An 8,202-nucleotide genomic window follows, 5' to 3' on the forward strand; every position below is an offset into this window, starting at 1 on the left:
CATATGACACCTAGTGGGTGCCTCTTGGTATGCACCCGTTTTTGATATATCCCTCAGAATGAGTATGTGCCAGTGTGACAAAATGTGTATAAAAGCGTTAAATTAATTTAAAGGTGTGTTGTATAGCACTATACACAACCTTCTGACACCGAGAGTTCAGAGTTACAGGCGACAAGAGCTCGCGCGTGTCACTGCTACCTCGCTAACTGAAACAAGCGTGTCGTCATTTGTCTTGCAACATTGCATTGTATTTGTACGTCCTTTCTTTTCTATTATGCATACACTCTGCCTATCCACACAACGCATTCTATATGACAGTAGGTTAAATTGCTAGGACGCCACAGCCACTGTCTACAGGACGTTCGCTCTTAAGCGTGTGTCGTTATTTTTTTCTGTTCTCGCATTGTGATGCCTCCGGGTGCAGTTTCATATTGCCGTAAAGGTGCGTGCAGCGCACGTTGCGAAAATGACAGAGGTGGACGAATATACAAATTTTCGAATGCGAACCAAATACAATGGTAAGTATCGAGTACCTAATCGAATAGTCAAACGTAGACGCTTATATTAACGTCTGGAATATTTTGGTATAGCTAGCTACTTCGCTTTTACGAACCATTGAAGATAAAAGACAGCTAATTATCATGGACAATTGGGATCAGTTTTAAACAAAAGATCATTGATTACCACTGAAAGAAACTGCGAAAATAGCCTTTCAATATCTTCAGCCTGGCTGCAAGCAGGCTTTACAAGAAGGAATGGTTGCTGCGTGACTAGCTTTCCAAAAACGCTAAGTAAACGGTTGCCGAAAGAAAAAAGCCAGAAGTTGTGGAAAAAGAAAAGAGTAAGCTGCTCAAGCATTTGTGTGCCGTAAACGCATGTAAAAGGGCCCGTTGCAAGGAATAAGTCACTGTTTGTACAGCTGCTGTACGACTAGAGTGCCAGGAACATTAAATGACAGACAAATCAGGGATCACAGGCAAAAAATCACGGGTTGTCATGAAGGCTTCCACAACTAAATCGAAAGCAAAGCTTGCATTACCATTTTGTTACCGCATTTCCTGGCTAATTTATGTCGCCGTTTGACTTCCGATCGTTTGCGATACGTCGTTTAACAGTCGGACAACAGTACCAAGACTTTAACAGTCAGCTGTTGCAAATGTCTAGCCAGTTTCGAAATTGCAGCATTCAAAAATACAGATTACTTCATTTTCGAATAAAAATGCAAGTAGTTAGCGTGTAATATTAGATTCGTATTCGAAACTCAGAATATTCGCCCCCGCCCCGCCATAGAAAATCATTATGTCCTGTTCTCCTTGCTTTCTCTCTCTCTCTTTCACCACGCTCACGTAGATGACGCTTCAAATGGCACGAAGAGATAGACAGAGGAGGAAAGACCGGCAAGTTAACGAAGGTTGCGGCCCGTTGACAACCGTACATGTTGGGAAAGGAAAAGGGCGTAACACAGACAAGGAGCGAACGCGAAAGCGAGACATTGTGCATGCATCCTCAGGTGAATGTTTGTTCCCGTACGTCGTCGCAAGCGCACCTCTAATCCGGTTGCATTCGAGAAGCGCACTAGAGAAGTGCATACTAAAGGTCTGTGGCAAAGTGCTGAAAGTTAGGTGGTGTCACTGGGTTCACTCACTTGTCGCAGTGGCTGAATGGCTAAGGCTTCCTTTGTAGAGCACGAGGACGCGAATGCGATTGCCGGCCGCTGAGACCACGTAACCACACTAAAAAATCGTCCGTTGTTTTTACGGGAATTCGACCGTCAGTTTTGGCTGGCAACTTGTTCCTGTGAAAATTACGGATCTCAGTTATTCTTAGTCACGGGCCTTGCTCGTGAAATTCACACCTTTCCAGTAAAAATAACGCAGACCCGTAATTTTTTTTTACGGGTACCGCCAGTAAATTTTACAGTTCCTCCTGAAAACCACTCGTCAGTTGTTTTACTTTGCTATTAAATACCACCGTTACGGCATCAATTCTGCCGGCGAAAATGAAGCTAGACGCTGCACAACTGAATCTTTAATTTCAGTATTGAACATACTGTCCCACAAAAACAATATATTCGCGTGCTGTACTTTTAATCGCTTGTTTCACGCGGTCTGACTGTTCCAAATCTGAATGTTCTAGTCAGGGTAGTCGGGATGCGGAACTCTCCCCTTCCTACAACAAGATATATCGCACTTACTGACTGAAGCTGAAATAGGCTGCAACACAACTAAGCACCAATGCAGTGCAAATACCGCATCAGAGAAAATATGCAATATACTGAGACAGCTGCCAGTAATTTGCAGGTAATTAGGGGCACCATACTCCTGGCCACTATTTTGTAGCGATGCCTTATTCTTTGCTATTCTTATAATCCACCACAAATGGCTGTCTGATCCTATTGATAATGAGGGCACACCGTCGCTCTGACCAATGGCCAAGCACGAAAAAGTACAGAATCAGAAAAGACATCGCTACAAAATATCAGCGCTGTCAACGGAACAAATACAAATAAAGTAAGCGAGGAGCTTAACTTATTGTAATGGCCAGCTTAGTTTTGAAGCACCACTGACACAGAATGAAAGCTTTACACTGGGAAACATCCAGTGATGTTTTATAATGAACAACAAATGTTTCAAAACACTTTATTGCACTTCACGTAGCTTTAAAATAATTTTTTGTGTAGATGACTTGGTGAAAGGGAACCATTTCTGTAGTTCGCATTGCAAGGTTCTGGGCTGCTTGGCAGACGAAAAAGTATCCCTGTGTGTGGTCAACTAGTCCATGCTGTGGGGCAAAGTAAAAAGAATGATTCAGTGGGCTTCCAAATGCTATAAAGAGTTGCTTACACAGAATGTGAGTGCTCTTGAAAAGAGTGGTTTGCATTTTATGAAAGGTAGAATGACTTATAACATATTTTCAAAGCACAAAACAGAGAAGGCAGGTATATGGGGCAGACTTACCTGGACATTCCATTCACACTCAGTAATGCGCTGCACCAAGGCAAGAACTTTCTTGCTGACCGCCACATTTCCCTTTTGCCCTTCCGTCCACGGTCTGGGTTTATGCCGAAAATGCCCTAAATGCCGCACCCCCTCCCCCATTAAAGAGAAGGCAGGCACAAGTGCAATAAAGCCTATATATAACGGCATTAAAGAAATGATTCGGATAATCTGGAATATTTTTAATGCCACAGCTCACGCTGATTTCAAGCATGACATACAAATAATACAATTTTTTTTGTTTTAAAGAACACCAGCCTACGAAAGGATTCAAAGTTGGACAAGTTGTTTTATGAGAAAGTTGAATAGGAAACAGCGCAAAAAAAAAAATCTAGTAACCGACAACGCCTGCTGTGTACTTCTCGTCTTGTCCCCGATTTTCGTGCACCGTTTCTCCACCTAACACCCAGGGGATGTGACTTTTGACTTTTATCATACAGGTGCATCTGGTGTAAGGTGCACGTGGGAGGTCTGACTGACTTTCATCATAGAAAAAAGCCACAGATGGGTTTTGCTTTTAGATGCAACAAATCTCTAAAGTGCTTTTATTCTTTAATGTGAACACATTTTACCTATGGATATTTTAGACCTGCTTATTACCTTAGGGGCTTGCAAACTGAATATAAATCTCGCTGCTATAAATATGGGAGCAGCTTGACCTTCCGAATAACTCCAATAATTGATGGTAGCTCGCAGCAGGAACCGGAACGCATTACTTTTGTGTAATTTGAAACTTAGGCCTCAACATTTTTCAGCTTTACAGACGTGTACTATGAAGCTGAAAAAAGTGGACTAAGCTTCAAATCGTCCAGTGTTATTTTTGATTACACAGAAGCAATGTCTGCTGGTTCCTGCTGCCAACTACCGTCAATTTCTTTTATCAAGCTAGGACACTGAAATTACAATATCCACAGCACTGTTAAAGGTGCTTATATACAGTTTCGTTCTTATAAGGCCAGTATAATATTGCTATTAATGCGCATGATGTAAAACAAATACAAGCATAAACAGAAAATCAAATGTACCTTTGTATGAATTCAAGTGTGCATGACACCTTCTCTGCATAACAAATGTGGAAGCAGCAGTAAGCTGCAAACCGCATGCGGAATGCTTGCTTGAACATCTTTGCTGCTGCCACAACATGGCCATCAACAAGCAATAGGTACTCTTCAGGCATCCAGATGTCATCACCTAAACAAAATGAAAAGAGTACTTGTCACTTTTACATGATAGGGCTGACTGCTGCATCAGCTGTTCTTTACCAGTCGTATGCAAAGTATATGCATTCCAAAAGTTACGTTCTAGGGCACTTTCTAATTTTCACTGAGTGTTGTGTGCCACTTGTTCCTAAACCAGCAGGTCTTTAGTTTTCTTTAAACCACAAAATAGTGTTGCAGGAAAGAAACTATAAATGGCTTTTGAAAACTATTTTGGGCAAAGTTATCAAGAGTATTTAAATATAGAGAAGTGAAACTATAGGCATCCTCGAACAAAAAGAGCGTGTATCATGTGCATACCCATTCAAAGACATAAATTTGCGACAAATTTGACCCGATTTTTTAAATACTTGACTATGACTCATTTGCATACAGTTAGCGGTTTACAAGCCATTGCTATACAGTTACTTGTGAAGACTGCTGGCACATAAAAAATGCAGATACTGGCTCTCTGGCAGCATACTTAATAACAGAAAGCAACCAGAAAATGAACTGAATATTAAGGATATGTCCATGTAGTTGGCAGACTGCGTAACCCATGGAACTGCTATATGAAATATGTGGAAGAACATTAAAACTGCAATTCAGCAACAAAAATTTTGCATATAGCAAAAAAAAAAACAGGCTCAGTGAACAAATGTATGCTCTTTCACTTGTTTTCAGTCAAGTTAACTATATAGCATGCTCATACTTCCCTACATGGTGCACACGAAGATCACTGTTTAAAGGGAATAATAACACATATTGGCTGCATTTTGTTGCTGAACTGTCCTGAGAAAACCTAGTACTAAATATTAATTTTCGCTGTTCTGTAGTAAACTCTGTCGTTAACATAATGAGACACTAACATACTAGCAGCATAGGATATTCACAGGAAGTCATTAGTTATATTTTTCATCACAGGTTTCATGGCTTATGTGGAAATTATAGAAGTGGTCCCAGTGAATATTTATTGCAAGTCAATATTTGTAAAATTCAAGAGAGAGAGCATGCGGTTTAAAACACTTGCCCTGAAATATCGGCTTCAAGTATACCAACATTCCATATTGGTTTGTAAACCCTTGTATATGGAGGTCTCAGTTGTAGAACCATATGCAGTGCTGATGTACTTGGCACCAACATTTCCAGCCTAATATTTCGAACTAGGTGCTTGCGTTAGATATTTCCAAAAATGCGCCAGTCTAAAACAATAACTAGCCCTAATTTTCGTATCACTATACTTGGTATAAAAAAGAGAACAAAAGTTACATATTTTAGTTTATTACACCGTCTTAACGTTCATTTCGCATTATATTGACTTCTTTTCTGAATAACAAGACTGTGAACACCAAATTTTATTGGTCTGCCGTTCCGTAAATAAAAGAGGCCTGTACAACGGTGCAATCATCACTACTGCCTGCTTTCTGTAGCATGGCAGTGTAATAGGTCAGCCCATAACTGCAAGTGCCTCATGTAATTCGTTAAAGTAAATCATCAAAACACTCGGGGCTATACGGCTGCTACATTACAACTTCTTTATCCAATTAAAATTGAAGCTTTTTGGCACCATTTATCGCCAATGAAATGCCAAATATACGTTGAATGAACGTACCTGCTGCGATTATGCAGGGAGAAAGCGGTGTGTCCTCAAATCAAATCAACCTGTCTTACAATGAGACATGGCTGCAAATGCGTCGCACACAGTCCGTGGCATGCGAGCACCCCAAAGAGAGAACGTCCAGAGTTCCTGCGGTGACGGGCGGAGAAGAGAAACATAGTTGAGGAAGCCGCAACGTGAACCACCTCGACTTCCCCAATGGCGCTGCAACGCCCGCTTCCGCCGCCGCGCCGCGACCTGCGAACAAGGCCACAACGCTCACAACAAAGGCGGCAGCGGGCTCACGAAAGCATGCAAAAGTGACGAAAAGCACTGCATCACGTGTAGTGCTCAGACTGGATAGCGAACAATTTGCAACAGCACTACCACGTGCGCAAGTCAATGAATGTGCCAAACCCGTTTAAATCAAAACCGGGAGAAAGCAAACATGGTGAAGCCGAAGAGTGGTGCGGAAGCGTTCCGCAGGCGACACCGCAGACTTGGCAAGCTCAACCGCTAGCTCAACACTCAAAAAAGATCGCATACGCTTCGCAGAACACCATTGATCCGTGCATAATGACTCGACCTACCTGCACTTACAAGGCGACCAACCGTTCTTCTTTGTGTGCACTTGTACGATTTCCACTTGGCTCCAAAGCTGCGGCGTCGGGACGGCCGAAGTTGCTGTAGCGTGCGTCTTGCCTTCTACAGCGCGCGCTAATGCCTTTGCGCATGCGCGTTTCGCGCGCCGCGAACGGCGGGCGCGCCAATGAGCATCCGCGCAGCTCGTCCTTCTTCTCTCTAAACTCCTCTCTCTTCGTCCCTCTCCAGGCTCTCGAAGCTTTTTAACAGTGGTGGCACTACTTTCTAATTTACGGTATAGATTTGGCACATTTTACGGCATATTTGCCGTAATTTTGCCGTAATTTTTTACAGTGCATGAACGCCTGACTTAACGAATGCTGGAGTACCGACAGGTGGTCAATCCGGATCGCTGCACTGTGGAGTCCCTTGCAAGCTTTCGGCTCAATCAATCAATCAACCAATAAATAACTCTGCTTAATTCACATACTCATCACGATTGCAGTGCGTCAACAATATTTCGAGTGTTAGGTGGGAGAGGTTGCCCGTCCGTTACGTTATATATGGTTGCACGAATAGTTGCATTATCACGTGTTCAATCGAGACACGATGTTTTCCAATGCCTTTCATAACCTTGCGCGCACCTGTTCCACACGACGCCGTAAAAACGACATATTTTTGAGCGACAAAAATGGAGATCGCTACGCAACAAACACTATCTTCAAGACGGGTTTCGAAAGCCCGCTCGACTTGCTTTTGATAACGGCAAAGCAAGTGCCGCAACGATGCATTCTATATAGAAGCAGCCAATCAAGCTGCGCTCGCGAGCTTTGTCGCAACCGGGACCGCCAAACCTTGCAACAAAGGCTGCGACTGTGAACGAAACTGTCGCGTTTTTGCGCTTGCTGCCGGAGCGGGACTAGCGCTGCCGTTATAAAGGCGTCTTGCGCCATACGGCGCGCCGCAATCGCCTTTGATGTGGAGGCCGCTAGGCGCGCGCGACACCCCAGTGCTTGAACGAACTCCTTCGCGCGGCGTGTGTGTAGTGCGGAAAAGTTGCAACGGAGCAGGAACAGGTGGGGGTAGGGGGGATAGAGTGTTTTCCTGAACTGGTTTACTGGTGGTTAGAGTGCCTCCAGTGCGTATAGACTTGACCGCATGCTTAGATTTATGAACTCATAGGACTGTACAGCTGCCACGGTTGCCCACTGAATATGACGCTAAGATAACCTTGCGGGAAGCCACACTTCGAAGCGCCTGGTAGTGCGCTCCACGCATCTCGCATACACTCCTTGTTTATTGTAGATTAAGCTAGGGTCGGAAATGAAGAGAGACATGAGAGATTACTTTTCGTTATTCCAGAAACAAATGTAAGTACTCAATAAAATTTTTTCAGTTTCCGTGTTCTATGGGAATGTATGTCATGTGAAGCATTTTGCAAGCACCGGGCTATGCAGCATTTTTGGGGTTCCTCAAAACGACACCAGGTGGACCAACATGTTCCTGTAAATTGGTTAGTAGTGAATGGTTAGAGTACCCGGATGATATGATCGATGCCAGAGGTTCGATTCACAGATTGGTCCCCCATTATTTTATTTTTCTTAAAGCAAGGATTGGCTGGACACCAGGTGTCAGGTGACACCGCAATGTAACAAGAATGATGCAAAGAATACGTCACATTAATAGCTAAAAGTAATATAGAGACATCCTTTTATGGCGCTGAAGATGCTTGCCTAGCCATACGACATTCACAACCACTAAAAACCCTAGAAACCCCACCCCACCTTCTTGGATTAGATTTTACTGCTCAAAATGTGATTTCTTTGCGTGC

The 8,202-nt window shown here is 43.2% G+C and overlaps 1 long non-coding RNA gene across 3 annotated transcripts; it reads right to left on the reverse strand.

Annotated features, from left to right (window-relative positions):
- Positions 1–2,625: 2,625 nt before the first annotated feature.
- Positions 2,626–6,500, reverse strand: LOC135917517 (uncharacterized). 3 transcript variants are annotated; one of them, XR_010569303.2, is made up of 5 exons: positions 6,380–6,500; positions 5,805–5,939; positions 4,022–4,187; positions 2,958–3,073; positions 2,626–2,781 (listed from the first exon to the last, which is right to left on the reverse strand). It is a non-coding gene; the product is annotated as an uncharacterized lncRNA (long non-coding RNA). The 3 variants fall into 3 exon arrangements; XR_010569301.2 differs by having other exon boundaries at positions 5,805–6,047; XR_010569304.2 differs by lacking the exon at positions 2,958–3,073 and having other exon boundaries at positions 5,805–6,047.
- Positions 6,501–8,202: the final 1,702 nt, after the last annotated feature.

The sequence above is a fragment of the Dermacentor albipictus genome, chromosome 2, assembly GCF_038994185.2.
Source record: "Dermacentor albipictus isolate Rhodes 1998 colony chromosome 2, USDA_Dalb.pri_finalv2, whole genome shotgun sequence".
NCBI lineage: Eukaryota > Metazoa > Arthropoda > Arachnida > Ixodida > Ixodidae > Dermacentor > Dermacentor albipictus.